This window comes from Pleurodeles waltl, chromosome 10 (assembly GCF_031143425.1).
Source record: "Pleurodeles waltl isolate 20211129_DDA chromosome 10, aPleWal1.hap1.20221129, whole genome shotgun sequence".
Classification (NCBI taxonomy): Eukaryota; Metazoa; Chordata; class Amphibia; order Caudata; family Salamandridae; genus Pleurodeles; species Pleurodeles waltl.
Genome location: NC_090449.1, coordinates 587,275,049 through 587,291,213, shown reverse-complemented (window position 1 = coordinate 587,291,213; position 16,165 = coordinate 587,275,049). Strand labels below are relative to the sequence as shown.

At 42.6% G+C, this 16,165-nt stretch overlaps 1 protein-coding gene across 1 annotated transcript in view; it reads left to right on the top strand.

Moving 5' to 3' along the window:
- DNAJC19 (DnaJ heat shock protein family (Hsp40) member C19) overlaps positions 1-13,287 on the top strand; it is a 143,051-nt gene extending 129,764 nt beyond the window's left edge. Inside the window, exon 7 of the mRNA XM_069211046.1 lies at positions 12,837-13,287. The gene's annotated coding sequence lies outside the window, so the exon portion shown is untranslated. The remainder of the gene's footprint in view (positions 1-12,836) is intronic.
- Positions 13,288-16,165: the final 2,878 nt, after the last annotated feature.

Here is a 16,165-nt window from a genome sequence, read left to right as displayed (position 1 = left end):
GTTCCGCTGCACTCTGTGGCACTATACTCTGCAACATTTGATGCCAACACACACTACACCAGTCCACTCCACGCCACTCCACTAAACTATATGCCACTGCACTATACTTTGCCACTCTATTCTACTGCATGCCACTCTACGCTACTGCACTCTATGTTACTGCACTCAGCTACTCTACACCACTGCACTCAACACCAATGCAGTATTACACTACTCTACACCAAAGCACTCTACGACACACTAATTTGTAACACTGCATTCTATGTCCATGCACTCTACTCAGCACTCCACTCTATACCACGGCACTCTGTGGCACTATACTCTACTCTGCACCACTCAACACCACTGTATTCTGCACCACTCTATTCTACTGCACTCTGTCCCACTCTACTCTTCTCTACTGCACTCTGCCACTGCACTTCTACTATGCAACACTTTAATCTATGGCGCTGCATTCTAAGAAGTTGCATTGTATGCTGCTGAATTCTATGCCTCTACTGTGTACTCCACTTTACAACACTCTATGCCAATCCACTCTACACCAGCTAAGTCTTCTCCACTGTACTCTTCGCCACTTCACTCTGACACCCTACACCACTCTCCTCTACACCGCTAACTTTTAGTCATGATGAGCAGTAGCCACACTGGTGTACAACATGGCTTAAACACATTGGCAAAGCCAAAGCTCTTTCAAAGGTGAGACCTTTTAGCTTTACCGGTGCTCATTAAATAGTGCTTTGGGTACTCTGCAGTGCACTTCCTCCGTTTAGTGCCGTAGGTAACAGGGGTTAAGGAAAACAGACAGCATGTTAAACTCGCTCAGCAATATTTGAATGTATAGCTCATTGAATCTGGCCTGACGTCTTGGAGACACCTCAGGAAGACAAAAGGAAACTTAACTCTTTCACCGTCTGGCTCATCAGACCAGTGCCACATGCTTTTGGTGTATTTTTGTATTTAAAGACTGCAATATATAAAACTGCAGTTGAAAACCATCAAGGAGACTTATCGGACCGTGATCACTATCACTTTAAATTGTTTTAAATTATTATCACTTTGTGTCATTTAAAGCTGACTACCCCTTGATATCTGAAATAGATTAACAATGGGCAAACTTACCTATAAACGTTTTTCCCATTGCTGTGTGTGATAATATCTAATTTAATGACACTTAAAGAATGATAGCATAAGAGTGTAAAACATTTTAAACAAATCTTTCCATTTCATGTCCATTTTACTGCAGAGCAAGTATGATCAAATATTTGTGTCTGCATAACTTTTAAATGTATGCCCATGCGTCAACTCAACATTGACCACTGCTTTTCAGTAACAGAACAATATGTGATGTATGGTTTATATACGAACACACTTAAGGACAACCGTACTCTGTGGCACGAGGAACTACAGGATAGCTCCCCCTGACGTCGTGCTGTGCTCGTGCCCGCCCACACGCTTCGGAAGCTGAGAACAGGAACTGGAATGCGGTGGAGTGCGCAGTGAGAGAAGAGGAGAGGAGCCCTGCGGACGATCAGTGGGGTTGTTGAGGGCTGGTTGCCGCTTTTTTCCCCCAAGGACCCATCACAGTTGTTGGCCTTTGCTCTTGCTGCACCGCATTCCAGGGTTTCTCTATGGCCGGTGAGTGCCTTTGAGGGCAGCGCAGTTCAGGAAAGGCTGCTGTTGTCTCACGGACGGCGCCATTGTTGGCTGTCTGTCTGCCGGTCCTTGTGTACCCGGTTCGCTCACAGAGACAGAGGTGGGCAGACACAGGTGTATGATAGGCGGGGAAGCAGTGGGAGAGCAGGATGGTGGGCGGGGCAGCCACGGTGATGCAGAATGGCGCTGATTGCTCCGCAGTAACTTACTGACACTAACTCTAGTTTGCTGTTGGTTGTTTCCAACATCTGTTTTTCTGCTTGCATCACCATTCGCCATCATTGGCTTCATTGACTTCAGCTCTGTGGGTGGAGGTGGTGGTGACTCAGTCAGATCAGGGGGAGGTAAGATGATCATCCTCATTGTTGGCTGTGCTGTACATCTGTTGTCTTGCCACTGCTCACCTCACCTCTCCTGACCAGACGTTCTGTATCATTGCACTACCGGTTCTGGGCATGTTGGGCAGAGAAGTTTATGTGGGATCACTGCCTGGGGGTGTGCTGCCCTAGCTTCACCCCGACTTACATACAAATATAGGAAAGCATGACATAGATAGGGAGCAGGATAGTACCCAGGCCAATATTTGTTGACATGGAAGGGGTATAGCAGCAAGATGGTGACCAATACGCCTTGGACCTCACTTTGTTCCTTGGGGTTCACTGAATAAGGCAAGAACTCACTCTGGTAGTACCGAGGGCCCCATTGTCGTGACTGTCTAGTCGCTTAGGTTGGAGAATAAGCTACACAGGGAGGCTCCACCAGAACCAACAGTGTGCAAATTTCCCCCAATTACTGTAAGGGAGGATACTAAAGCCATAGACTGGATCAATCCAGGAAAAGCGCCAGGCTTAGATAAAGTGCCTGGGGAACTGTTTAAGACAGACAAGGTAATTTGGGGTCCACACTTTGCTAAGTTCCTTCATTGCATTCTGGAAGACTTATCCACCTACGCAGGGGCTGAGATCGTACCAATTTACAAGAAAGGTTCACGATCCCTGCCATCTAACTATCAGCCAAGCAGCCTTATTGACAGTTTCAAAAGTTTTTCTGTTGTATACTGTTAGGCTGTGTGAGTGAGCTGAGGGCACAGGTCTTAAAAGCCCCCTATAAGCAGGGTTTTGACCAGGGACCAGTACCATCGACCAAGTGTTTCGACTACAACTTATCTCCCGGAAATATGTCGTTCTGGGAGATGGTCTGCTTAATATAGTCTTTGTTGACTTCCGCACTGACTTTGACCTTGTGCCAAGGGAGGCCCTGTGGAAGGTTGTAACTGAACAGGGCATCCCAAGTTATCTAGTTCATGTCATCAGGAGGTTGCACCAAAAGAGTTATGCGTGGGTCAGATATGCCAAACATGGGGAGTTGACAACATTGTTACCAGTCAAGAGTGGGTAAGACAGGGCTGTGTTCTTGCCCCAACCCTGTTTCTATTATATATTAATGATCTGGTAGCCCAATTAGAGAAGCGCATTCATGACGTCCTGAGCATAGGAAATATGAAAATCCCAGCCCTCCTGTTCACTGACAACACCTTACTGGTATCCAAATCCCCTATGGGTATTCAAAACCTCCTGGACCAGTTTGGTGTCTTCTGTGAGCAGAAAGGACTTGAGATTAACCTACAAAAGACTAAGTACAGGGTTTTTAATCCCAGCCATAGGGCTCGCACAAATCCGTCCCTGTACGGTACTCCTCTTGAGAGTGTCTGCACCTTCGAGTACCTGGGTCTCACTCTGAAGGACAATTTTGGCTGGTCCTCTCAGATCCACAAAAGCAAGTTGAAGCTTGAACATTATTCAGGGGGTGTTTTGCGAGTTTTTAAGGTTCCCGCTTTAGACTGGTATCTCCAGCCATACAAATTTTTAACCTGCAAGCATTAGGTGGGTCTTTTTATTGGGGAGAACTGTGGGGACACGAGAAGGTCACAGCACTAGAGGTGGGTGAGACCCAAGTCATACCATCTTTGACAAATCTCCCTACCACTACCTCACTCCTACCATTACGGCTGGACTTAGGCCAAAGGACCATTGCCCATAAAGCAGCCCTCAGACCTTTTCTATATTGGAGGCAGCTACGGGCGTCAGTGGACCTAGTTACGTATCAAGCAATATTGGAGGAGCTTCTTTGGCAGCTGGGGCCTCCAAGATTCCTTGGTTACAGCATATTAAGACCTTCCTTATAAAGGTTGGCTTGTGAACACCTGTGGACTAAGCCGGAAGCTATGGCCGGCATGTCAAAGGCTGCACTTAAGGGGATGTACTGGGGGTATATAGATGGAGAACTGAGTAGGAACAGGAGTTTGGGCACTTTGACATTAGCCTTTTTGGAATTCAATGACAGTTTCCGGATGTAAAAAATATTAACTTCATTGAACCCCCATTGGCAAAAACCTTGGACAGTGATCCAAACCTGACCTGCTCCCTTTGTCCCCAGGCGAAGGAGTACATTAATCACATATTATTTTTCTGTCTGTGCTGTTCCAACAATAGAAAGCAGTGGGTACTTCTGTTTTGTCAGAGTATGGGGATTAGGGACTTTAGAGTTGTTTGTAGGATCCTGAAATCTAACACAACACCCTTGACCGTATTTTCTCTGTCTCGCTTTTTAATGGGTGTATGGAGAATCAGACAGTTGTTGGGAATGTGACCCGTGTAAAATTTTAGCCCTACCTTATAATTTATTGTCCTCCCGCCTCCCTGCTAATGTTGTGCTTCTGGAATCCAGAAGTACCAGCAAATGGCTCCACTGTAAAATGTTATGACTAGTAATGCTTTTTTGACTAGTGTGTTATATAAGAAATGCTTATCAATGATTTTAACATGGTTTTAAGAATTTTACCAATTTTATTGTTTTAAAGCTTCATGTGGATTGTATCTATGTTTGCTTTTATGGCAGCATTTGCCAAAGAAAAATAAGATAGATGGTAGATGTTTGAACATGTATGTCTATGGTATGCATATTTATATGTATTCAAAGTAGATATCTATGGAACTTTGCACATCAGTTTCAAATGAAGGGTGAATAGGGCTTCAACATCTCTTCCTGTGCAATGTGACATCATTGTTCATTTACTAGACTAATTAGCCCCCCAAATATTTTATCATTTATTCACTGGTTTTCGGGATCGAGGTAGGGCAGTCTAGGTGCCTAGAGCTTGTTGGTGGGTGCTATAAACAATTAACAAATTAATGATTTACATATGATTCTTGGGATTGGAAGAGTGTGAAACCCATGGCATCCCCAAAGGTCAGGTAAACCAACTAGATCAAAGTAGCCATATACAGATAACTTGGTAATCCGGGCTTCCATGGTCAGTGTCTGCGTGACCAGTATTGTCAGGTACTCAGGGCAGCCTGGCCTATACTTCCCGGGCCTTGTGTTGCCTGGAGTTACATTGCAGAGAGGGGTAGGGAGGCTTGCACAGCGATCACATCACAGTTAACTCAACTTTATAGATAAGCGGCCTAAACAGACCCAGCATGTCCAACAAAGATCAGGAAGCTGCAGCCTTGGTGCTTTTACCTTTGATACATTTTTAGAAATATACGTTTCTCCCAGGAAGCTGCCAGAGTTGCATTCTGCCTCAGTGGTATGTTGAATGAAGAGGGTTGGGTTGATAGTGGGGGATTATTTGATTGTAGGTTTGAAGTCTTGCCGTCAATTCACATATTAAGCCATTATAAGTCATATTTAACGTGGCAAAATGTGAATGAAACCAAGCTGGGCGCTAGTGAAGGCACATTAGTGCTTCACCCATTTAAAAGACCAGATAAGTACAGAAGATAGATTTTTTGGGGGCATTTTATATGTGGTATCAAACAAATACATAGATTTTCTTTACCGCAAACTACAAATAAAGAGATATGTATTATTATTTTGCATTATGCATGGTCCTTACTAAAGTTAAATGCAACCTTTTACTTTAAACCTTGCATCAAATCAATGAGGTGCAATGCTCCTTAGGTAGCATTTTATCACCTGTGCCCTTTCACCCTATAGAGTACAGTATACAGTTCTCCTCAATATTAAAACTGAAATAATGTTGCATACTGTCAACATAACATCTGGCCCTTTCACCTGCTAGAATACTGCCCTTAATCCTTATTATAGACAAAAACTGCCTATTTTAAAATCCCCAATTCACTAACCTATAACATATGCTTACTACCCTACCCATCCTTAAAGAACAATTTCAGATGTGTCCTTTAACTGCATATTTATAAAGGCAGACACCAACTAATGGAGTTGGTTTACCTGTTTTAAAACCATCACTGTTAACATTAGAACTAAACATGGCTATGTGTATGGATCAAAACATTTCTGTCTCTATGCTGCACCGTTTGCTTCAGCCACAAGATTAGAACTAGGCTGGTACATACCAGCACTGCAAGTCTGATTTTTTTTTAAATTTATATATACACCACTCAATTTTCTGGACACAGCTGCTTAGCCTTTATGAAGTCTCTTATGATAGTCCCATATGACACAACCTACAAAACCCTCTGTGATAAGGCATTTGCTGACAGTACCCATCTACATAAATCTTACATCCACCAAATTCCAGATTTGAGTATCGACTCCGGCTGTTTCCATCTCTCTGAAAGTTTTCACTTAGCAATGGTGCATGAGAATTCTTGCTGCCTTCCAAATTACAACCTAAACAATTAGCTACATTTTGGCGATTCATATCAGTGCTTTCCTGCACAAAGAAAGTCAATACCGATAAAACCCCCTCATTATGTTGCTCACTTTGATATTCATATAGAATGCTGAGCTAAACTCAATACCCCCAGTGGATACTCCATAATCCCACCTTCCTTTTGGTCAAAAGTCTATAAGGGCAGTACTTCTGTGGATACCCCACATCTCTGTACGCATACAGATACACATCGTGGAGCTACAGAATCATACTTTGAACGTTTTCACTTAGCAATGATGCATGAGAATTCTTGCTGCCTTCCAAATTACAACCTAAACAATTAGCTACATTCTGGTTATTCATGTCACTGCTTTCCTGCACAAAGAAAGCCAATACTGATAAAACGTTAACCAGTCAGTCCCCCTTCCTACACATCTCCAGATAACTTTGTCCTCATTATGATGCTCACTTTGATACTCATTTAGAATAGTGAGCTAAACTCTAAGATCCAAATGGATACTCCATAATCCCACCATACATTTGGTCAAAATCCTATAAGGTCAGTACTTCTGTGGATACCCCACATCTCTGTATGTATGCAGATAAACATTGTGGAGCTACTGAATCATACTTTTCAGTGACCTTGCTCTAAACATTACTTGGTATTGGTACAACTTGTGTTTCATACAATTGAATATACAATTTTTCAAATAAATGTCACCATCTGTACCAATGAAATCACTATGTGATGGTCCTTCAAGTATAATGAACACATACTTGCACGCACAAACATGCATCAAAATACTGAGGCAGGGTCACACACAAATATGAACATACACAGATTTTCACAGTTCTGCGCACACACACTTACAAATTCAGACACACAAACACCTGTATACACATTTGCACAAACACACACAGACATGCACACTGCAAGTGTCCATGTTTATTCCACCCCCTTCCACCCCCAAATTTAACAAAAAATACTTTCATATCATCTATCACCCACCCAAATTAAAGTTAAATTAAGGCCTCACTTTAACTTTGGTGGGCCCACCACAGGACGACCAAGCCCTGTGGAGGATGCCATGGTGGTGGCATCCCCCCGCCCTATTACAATGTTCCCACTGGTTTGACTGACGGGAACATTGCAATAGAGCATTCCTGCTATTCAAAACGGCAGGAACAGTGCTACAAGATAGCACTCAGGTCCCCTAAAGGAGCTGAGTGCTACATTCCAGCACAGAGGGGGTCCAACCAGCACCCTCCAAATGCGCGCAGTGTCTGATAAGCAGTCAGTGCGCACTCTGATGGTGCTGGGCAGGGGAAACTGCCATGGAAAGGCTGGTTGTGGGGGGAGTTGTAATCAGCCAGGCGGCACTGAGTTCAGCGCCAGCTACGATGAGTACAATTCTGACTGCCATCGGGAACCATGTTGCCAGCGGGGACAGCTGTCCCATGGCGGATCCACCCTCCAGGGTTGTAACTGGGCAGTGGGACCGCCTGGAGTATGGCGGTCCGACAGTCAACGCAAGTGTGGCGGTCCTTAGACCACCACACTCATAATGAGGTCCTTAGTTTATTAACCAGATTGGCAAATGTTCTCTTCTAAAAACATATGCCTAAGAGATTTTAATATTGATCGCAGAAACTCAAAATGAAAAGAATAACACAACCTTTATAACCTGGCATGTACAACATCTACAGCAATGCTTCTTACTACCAATTCAAAATAAGCTCAAATACTTGACCTCATTTGTTTTGAACTATCACTACTAAAGTGTCAAACTCCTTTTGATGTCAGTTCATTTGCATGTACCATTTTTCATTCCGCCTAATAACCAATCTCAATCGAAATAATATCGGCAATATTTTTGATTCAGCTCACAATTAAAATTACTGAATCTATACTCCAGAAATTCTTATAACTGAATTATATTGCCGCGCCCATCATGAGCTCATACGACAAAAACATTCTGGACATTGTAAATTCTATTCCCCCTGTGAAGCTCAAAGCTGTAAATTGAGCCAACCAAGGATAACATAATCCATTTTCAAATTGAGAAAAAAGTCTACACAGAACAGAAACAGCTCAATGAAACTCATCCTCCCTTGTATTGCTGATCATATTCAAGGCTTCAGGAAAAGGCTACAAAATTGTTATACTGACAGCACAAGCTGATTGCATCCAGAGTGAAACCTCCTCCCAATCCAGCAGGCACTTTTTTCAAATATATCCATGAACATACACCTGCAGAATTCATGCCAGCTTCGTCAGGCAAATGCATTAAATTACTCTAATTCTTCACTGAGGAAATGAGTCTCCAAAGAAAAGAATACACTCATTTACTCAAAATGTTGACTAGATGGAACATTTTTCAAATTATATTATAACAATGAAGAATTATTAGAAATAATAAAGCCGCTTAAGCCCTTGAGCTATTATTACAATATCATTTTAACGCATATGATCAATGGAAGCTTTCACTTACTTGACAAAATGTGGTATTTCTTGATAAATACCTTTCTTTGTGAGGCTTTCTTTTTTTTGTAATTCCCTTAAAACTGGTTCAGGTCACAGCCCTCTTGAAAAACACAGACCTAGACATGGACATACAAGCAAATTTCAGACCTAGCACTAATTTATCATGGCTCTGAAAAGCCATTGAGAAGTACATGTCAAACCAATTCACCAAATATATATTTGAAAATTATCTCCTGCCATCTACCAATCAGTTTTCAGAGCTGGTTTCAAAACAGTGACAATTTTACTTTAATGTTTCTCAATACAATGGAAAAAATAAGGTTATCCCAGCCTACTCGTACTTGCTCTGCTTAGCAGCAGGATCTGACAGAGCTGGTCCTCACAAATTATTGAATCTAGAATGGGCTTCTGTAATTAAATCTTTCAAAATTTCTACACATTCTTGCAATGCTACCAGTCAGTGCAAGATTGGAAACCACCCCTAATGTATTGCATATTTGACTGTGGTGTCCTCCAAGTCTTCATCCTAGCACCAATACTATCCAATTTCTATCTAGAATCGCTCCCAAATTCTTTGGAATCTGAAGTAAAAATATAGTAGGAAATGCATGTCATTACCACACACACACACACACACACTCACTCTCACTCTCTCACTCTGCCAGGGCTGCGGTGGCAGTCTGACCGCTGCCAAAGCGGTGGTCCGACCACTTTGGCAGCGGTCAGACCGCCACATTATGACCGTGGCGGTTGGGCCACTGTCAGACCGCCAGCTTCCCTTTACTGGAGGATTACGACCCCCCCTCCACCATCTTTTACATGGCGGTTGCACCGCCATGTAAAAGCTGGTAAAGATGGGGTGCAGGGGGTCCCATAGGGCCCCTTCACTGCCCATGCACTTGGCATGAGCAAATCAGTGGCCCCCACGGACAGCCCCATTGTTCTTTTCACTGTGTGCATTGCAGACAGCGAAAAGCGTGACAGGTGCTATTGCACCCTACACACTGCAACATTGCCGCCGGCTAAATTATGAGTCCGCATCAATTTTGTGGGCTGTTCCCCGCTGGGCCAGTGGGAAACCCCTAATGGGACCCGCTAGAAGGCAGCCACACTGGAGCAACCTGACCGCGGGAGGCCGTTTCCACCCACCAAACTCGTAATGACCCCCTTTGTGTCTTGTTAAAGTTTAGCAAGGAATGTCTAATAACTTTCTTCAGCTAAAGCTGCAAAAACTGAAACCATCCTTCTCATCCCCCAAACAAACACAAATTTTTACCAAGCAGTGTTGAACAACCTCAGGTTTGAAGATTTTAAGCCATCACTCTCTCCCTATGTGAGTGTTCTTGGTTTCACTATCGATGATACTTAACTTTTCCACCTCACATCAACAAGTTAGTAAAATTCTCAATACTTTTTCTACATTAGCTAAAGAGAATCAAACATCTGTGGACACTAAGGTGCATATTGATGAGAGACTTGTGCCGGCCTTGGTCAGGTAGTATGAAAATAACACATCTTTAAAAATGCAGTTTTTTAAGGTTTGTGTGGGGCAAAAGCTGCACTGTATTCAGCTGTGTCACGCATTATTTAATATATGCAATGTAGGCGGTCCCCCACAAAATTCAATACAGATGTAATGCAGTGGTGTTTATGGGTGTAGCACTGCGTCACACGTCATGTGGAAGCGCAATGCAAAGCTAGAACTGCACCAAAATTGGTGTGCGTTGTTGAACCAGGTGTAGGAAATGACACAGTGGCTGTGGTATAAAAATATCAACATCACAAATCACTATGGCAAGCTCAACTACGGCTTGGTGGTCATCTTATTGCAGCTTGGAGTAGCTAGGAGACCACCACCACATAGGCAGTGAAGGAGGAGGTAGAATGTTTTTCTGCAGCGCAAATCACTCAGTGATCTGAGGGAGGAGGAGGTAATACAGTTCTACAGACTCAAGAGGGAGTCAGTCCTGGAATTGCTGGAGATGATTGTGACAAGTTGCTAGCCACCAACTGCAAGGCCCAATACCATTCCACCACATGTTAAATTGATGGCTGTGCACCACATGCTGCATCAGTGTCCTTCCAAGTCACAACAGCCAGATCGGCAGGAATTTCACAGGGAGCATTTTCTGCCTTTTTCCCCTTGTTGTGGATGCACAATTAAACTCACACCCACTGCCATCTCTTCCCCAAAATACAACAACGACTGGATACTAAGCAAGGATTCTAAGCCATAGCTGGATTTCCGAATGTTCTTGGTGCTATTGATTGCAAACACATGCAATTGGTGCCCCCTGCTGCAACATCCCACCTGTACAGAAACTTCAAGCACACCTACTCCATCAATGTCCAGGCCATAGTGGGCCATAGTGGGCCATCAGGGAAAGTTCATACATGTGCTGGCTAAATATCTTGGGAGTGCACATGATGCCTTATTCTTCCACTACAGTACACTCGATGATCGGTTTCAGAACGTCAGATATGGGAAAACCCTACTCATTGGTAAGGAAAGCAATAATATATATCATACTAACATATATTGTAATGTATGACATAATAGCCACCTCTGTGTTTGTGGATGGATCTTGTGTCGTGCACATAGTGGGAATAATTTATTCCAACATGTAGACACTGATGTACCATTGTGTTATTCCCTCCCTAATCCTGCAGTGAAAGTAGCAATAAACAACTTTTAGAAGTATTGTCATCTCACACTGTGTGAGTGGACAGAACCACATTTTCTGCACTGTTTAACAAATCAACACAATAAATCATGTGGTTCACAAGTAAAGTCAATATGAGTAGAAAGGGTAAATATTAGCTAAGTTTGGAATATGTGTATGTTCAAGGGTGTATCTAGTATCTGTAATTAGTTAAGTTCCACTAAAATAACGGGTATTGAACACATCATGTGTTCCTTAGTAAATGTGTCACATATGGCAGAAAACGTGTTTGTTGACCTAAGTATAAGGAGCACTAATGGAAGAAGACATAGTCAATTCCATTAGTGTCAAGCACTGTATGTGTAACTTCAAATCGCGTGTACATGTCAAATGTAGGTAGATATGTGGTACCAAAAGTACACATATGTCTCAATCATTTCTACACTCTAGCTCCAAACATACACATAGATAAGAACCTACATTGACATACTTTATTAATGTGATAGATGACAATTTTGGTGGCTCAAAGTGCCTACTTTTGCTGCATCTTAGTAGGCCATCAATGTAAAACAGACACAGTCAATTATTAAGCAGTCCGATATGTCATAAGCTAGTAAATAGCATCAAACGAAAAGCAATCAAGATAAGCAATCACAGTGTACTCCGTATCCTAAACTGAACACTCTCTTGCCACATCCATAATGTCATAATCAAGGCATATAAGTCCTGAATCACCTCCAAGGCAAAATCACATACGTAGATGTGGAATCCGAAAGTGTTGTTGATAGGTCTGTAGTAAAAAGCTGCCTTTATCAGCATCAATTTGTCCCATATGATAACAGCCTACATTGCCATACCTATGTATCAATCTAAGTTCAGTATGACACCTTGCCATACAAAAAGCATTAACTGTTGGAAATGTATTACATGTAAATAGCCTTGCTAAATTAAGTAAACAAATCAAAGGTTGTGCTAATGCCATATAGGCAAGCAAGGACATCATAGGTGACACAAGGACAAATGTATGCGGGTGTCAAACATGTTGGCACTGCCACTGCCTATATAGAGCTGAATGTATGCAAGAGATTCTGATCATAATTTTGTAACTTAGCAAACACAGTGAGTGCAAACTACAGATGTTAAAACATTCCGAAGTTCTTATCATAGTGATCTATTGCCTAAACGTGAAAGTCAGTATGTAGAAGTGTGACAATATGTGCAATGACACATAGAACTTGAAGGTACATGTGTAAATTAATGGTCAACAATACCTAACACATCTGTTAAAAGTGAAAGAAATGTTTGAGTTTGCCAGCATACATAACACACATGGTCAGTTGTGTCCAAGTAACTATGTACAAAATCATTTACTGTTGTTTTTCCCACTTTTCAGGTGACCAAGGATATGGGTTGCAGCCATGGCTCATGACCCCATTCAACAGTCCTCAGACGGAGGCAGAAAAACTGTTTAACACTGTTCTGACCAAGACAAGGAACATTGTCCAGACAAACTTTGAGGTCCTAAAGTCCTGGTTCCACTGAATGGACATGTCAAGCGGAAGACTATTGTACTCACTCCCTATGGTGTGTAAAATCATCCTTGTATGTGCAATATTACCCAATATCTGCTTAAAAATAGAAGTGCAGTGGGACTATGAGCCACAAAATCCAGAGGACCTGGAAGAGGATGCAGGCAATGATGGAGATACACAGCACACAATGACAGATCAGCAGAGACGCAACCAAATAGTATCCAATTTTTTGACTTAATCAATAGGATTTCATAGTATTACTGACAGAAAATATGTCAACTTATCATCCAATAAATACTTTTTTGGAACTCATACATTGTGTTGTGTATGTGTAAAAGTCAGTGTAAAATGTAGTCACTCACATCTTTACAACTACATGTAGGCCTCAACATGTATGAATCGTATTGTCTGAGCTATTGATCAACAGGAGGCCATAACTCCACATAAGACAAAAACAACGCACCAAGCCAATGTGATGCAATGCACTGCGTGAAAGGGACAGCACAGGATTGTCACATACCTAGATAGAGATGGGTAATTCCTGTCCTCATGCTCTTAAGCAGTTTAGTGCAGCACAGCAAGCTGTGTTGCTGTGTTCTGCAGTATCAAAGTATGCTCCATATGGTACTCAGCCTATGATAGCTCACAATTCGCCAAAAAAGTCAGTCCCTGAGGCTAGCTCCTAATTATAGTGAGTCTCACATATGAACTAGCATGCAGAATGGCAGCACTGTGCAGGAGCAAATGTTGCAGCATATACACTCACACATGGGTGACAACTGTCATGGCCAAAGGCCTAGTCTCAGGTGTATATGTCAAAATGTCATTTGTAAAGAATGCATTCATGCATGTGTGGAGATCCACAAAACCGCATGTTTCACCTTTCCTGGGCTCATTGATGTAAATACTACATCTGGCCACACTTTATAGAATATGCATCGACCATGCTTTGCACAGCAATGCAAGGAGAACCAAAGGTCTGTAACAAAACATAATAAACTGCTGAAGTAACAATGTGTGGTATTAACCAGAGAAGTAACACAAGAGAGATGTTTGCCAACCATCACATCCTATCATGAAGATAGAGATAGTTAATGTGTGAAGTGTGAATACACAATTTTATTGAACATGGTGCAATGGAGGTGTTGGGTAGGAAATTTACCCTGCATGGTAAGAGTAGTGAACCCCTGGCCTGAGTGCCCAACTGCATAGTTGTGTGGCTCACTAATTTTGATATATTCCCAAAGGGGAACATCAAATATGTATATGTGTATGTGCCATGACATACAAATATGTGTATGTGCCACAAATATGTGGAGGGCCACACATAGACTAGCCCTCATAGTTGATATAAGCTACTGCCTTCACCAGGAGTAAGACAGATAAAGTGGGGGCGGCATATTGTGTAGTGAACAGCAGTGATGAACATGATTATTCAACACTGATCCCTGCAGTGAGGCCTACTGGCTCACTCACATCTTCTAAAGTTCTGTTGATGTGCGTTTCACTCACCCCTGCCCAACATCAGGTTGATTTGAAAATGTGTGTATGAAAAAATCATGTGTAGAATGCATGTGACTGTGCAAGACATAAATGACATTGTCGCATGGGCTCTCAATATCCTAATGAGGCTGCTGGGTTCAGGCAGTAGCATCACGTGAATTGTAGGGGACTGAGTCCAATCTGACACCATGTGACAACTGTCACATGCGTAATATATGCTGTTCCTACCTAAGCTATGTTAGAGCACAGCACAATACGCTCTAATCTGCCCTTCAGGATTTCCTCCTGGGAAGACATCATCCCCCATACCTGAGCAAGGAAGCCTGTTGTCTATAGAGACACCATCCCCATGTAGGCCAGGGAACAGGTAGTTTCAGCAAGCAGCTGTAGCAAAATCAAACAGCATACGGTTGTGGTCATCTGGCTGGAATCTCCCTCTTACGAGCATGGGACAGAGAAGTTTTTTTTTATAATAAAAAAGCTGTTGTTTTGAGAAAATGTCCCCACATTTGTGTGTGTTTCTGTGAACAATGGAGGCGCAGTGTACCATTTGTGCTGGCTACCCTATCTCGCTGCAGCCTTAAGAAAAGTACAAAGTGCAAAGAATGTCTTGCTAAGAAGCGGAATGCTTTCCTAGGTGAAAGAACAACTGGATAAAGAACATAAAACAACATCACAAATGTGGCCTATTATGAAATAATAAAAATGAAGCAGAATAAAATGTAACTGGGCTAAAGAGCACAAGCGGCAGGCCTAGTTGCTAAAATAACATGCCCAGAGGCATCACTAAAATGGCTATACAACAACATAAGTTGAAATGTGGAATAGTGTGCAGATGGTTAATGTATGTGCTGGTAGTGTGTGTTCAACATGACACGCTAGTACGGTACACAAAGACTATAGAACTAAACAGTGTGTGCAGAATGAGTATTTGTGCTGCATGTCAGAATGCTAGTGGTATCGTGATACATGTGGATTTCATTATTGGTCATTGAATATTGTGTGATTGTAGACTAAGTGCATAAGTGGCTGCCCACTACATTACATGGAGGACCTTGGCTTTCTTTTTGTGTAAAACAGGGCTGCCTTGTCAAAACAGGAGGATTAGAGGAATTACAGCAGATGGCGTTTGAAAGTCCAGCAAAGTTGCAAGCTGAGTGGGACATACACTGGAGTATGGTAGAGCCAGCCGGTCTCTGTGTTTCCTTAAGTGTGTGTTGCATCCATCAAACATCACACATTGTGGGAAGAGAGAGACTGGGCTGAATTAGGAATCTTAAAAAGTGAGGCATAGGCCCCAAGGTCAAACTTTACGTGCATATGACTGTGGTGGACAACCAGGTGTGTACCCTGGTAACGCATATGAAGATTGATGTGTGAGCATTCAGCTCTGGATTCCTGCCTTGCTGCACTGCCTGCTGTTCCCTGGCTTGGTGATCAGGCCTGCATAGGCATCCCTTAAACCCAGAGTGACTCCAAGGGCAATGTGCCTGGCCTTCTGCATTGAAGTCTCATCTCAGCAACATGAAAGACTTCAAACAACCCATCTTCAGCACCTGGACAATGCCATCTGTCCCTCCACCTGCTAAGTGGTGCCACCCCAATCCTGGACCAATGGAAGTGTGCCTAAGGTGTTTGCCCCAGCTTCTACTTTTTATCCTGCCCCTTGCCCCTGTTGCATGTTTTT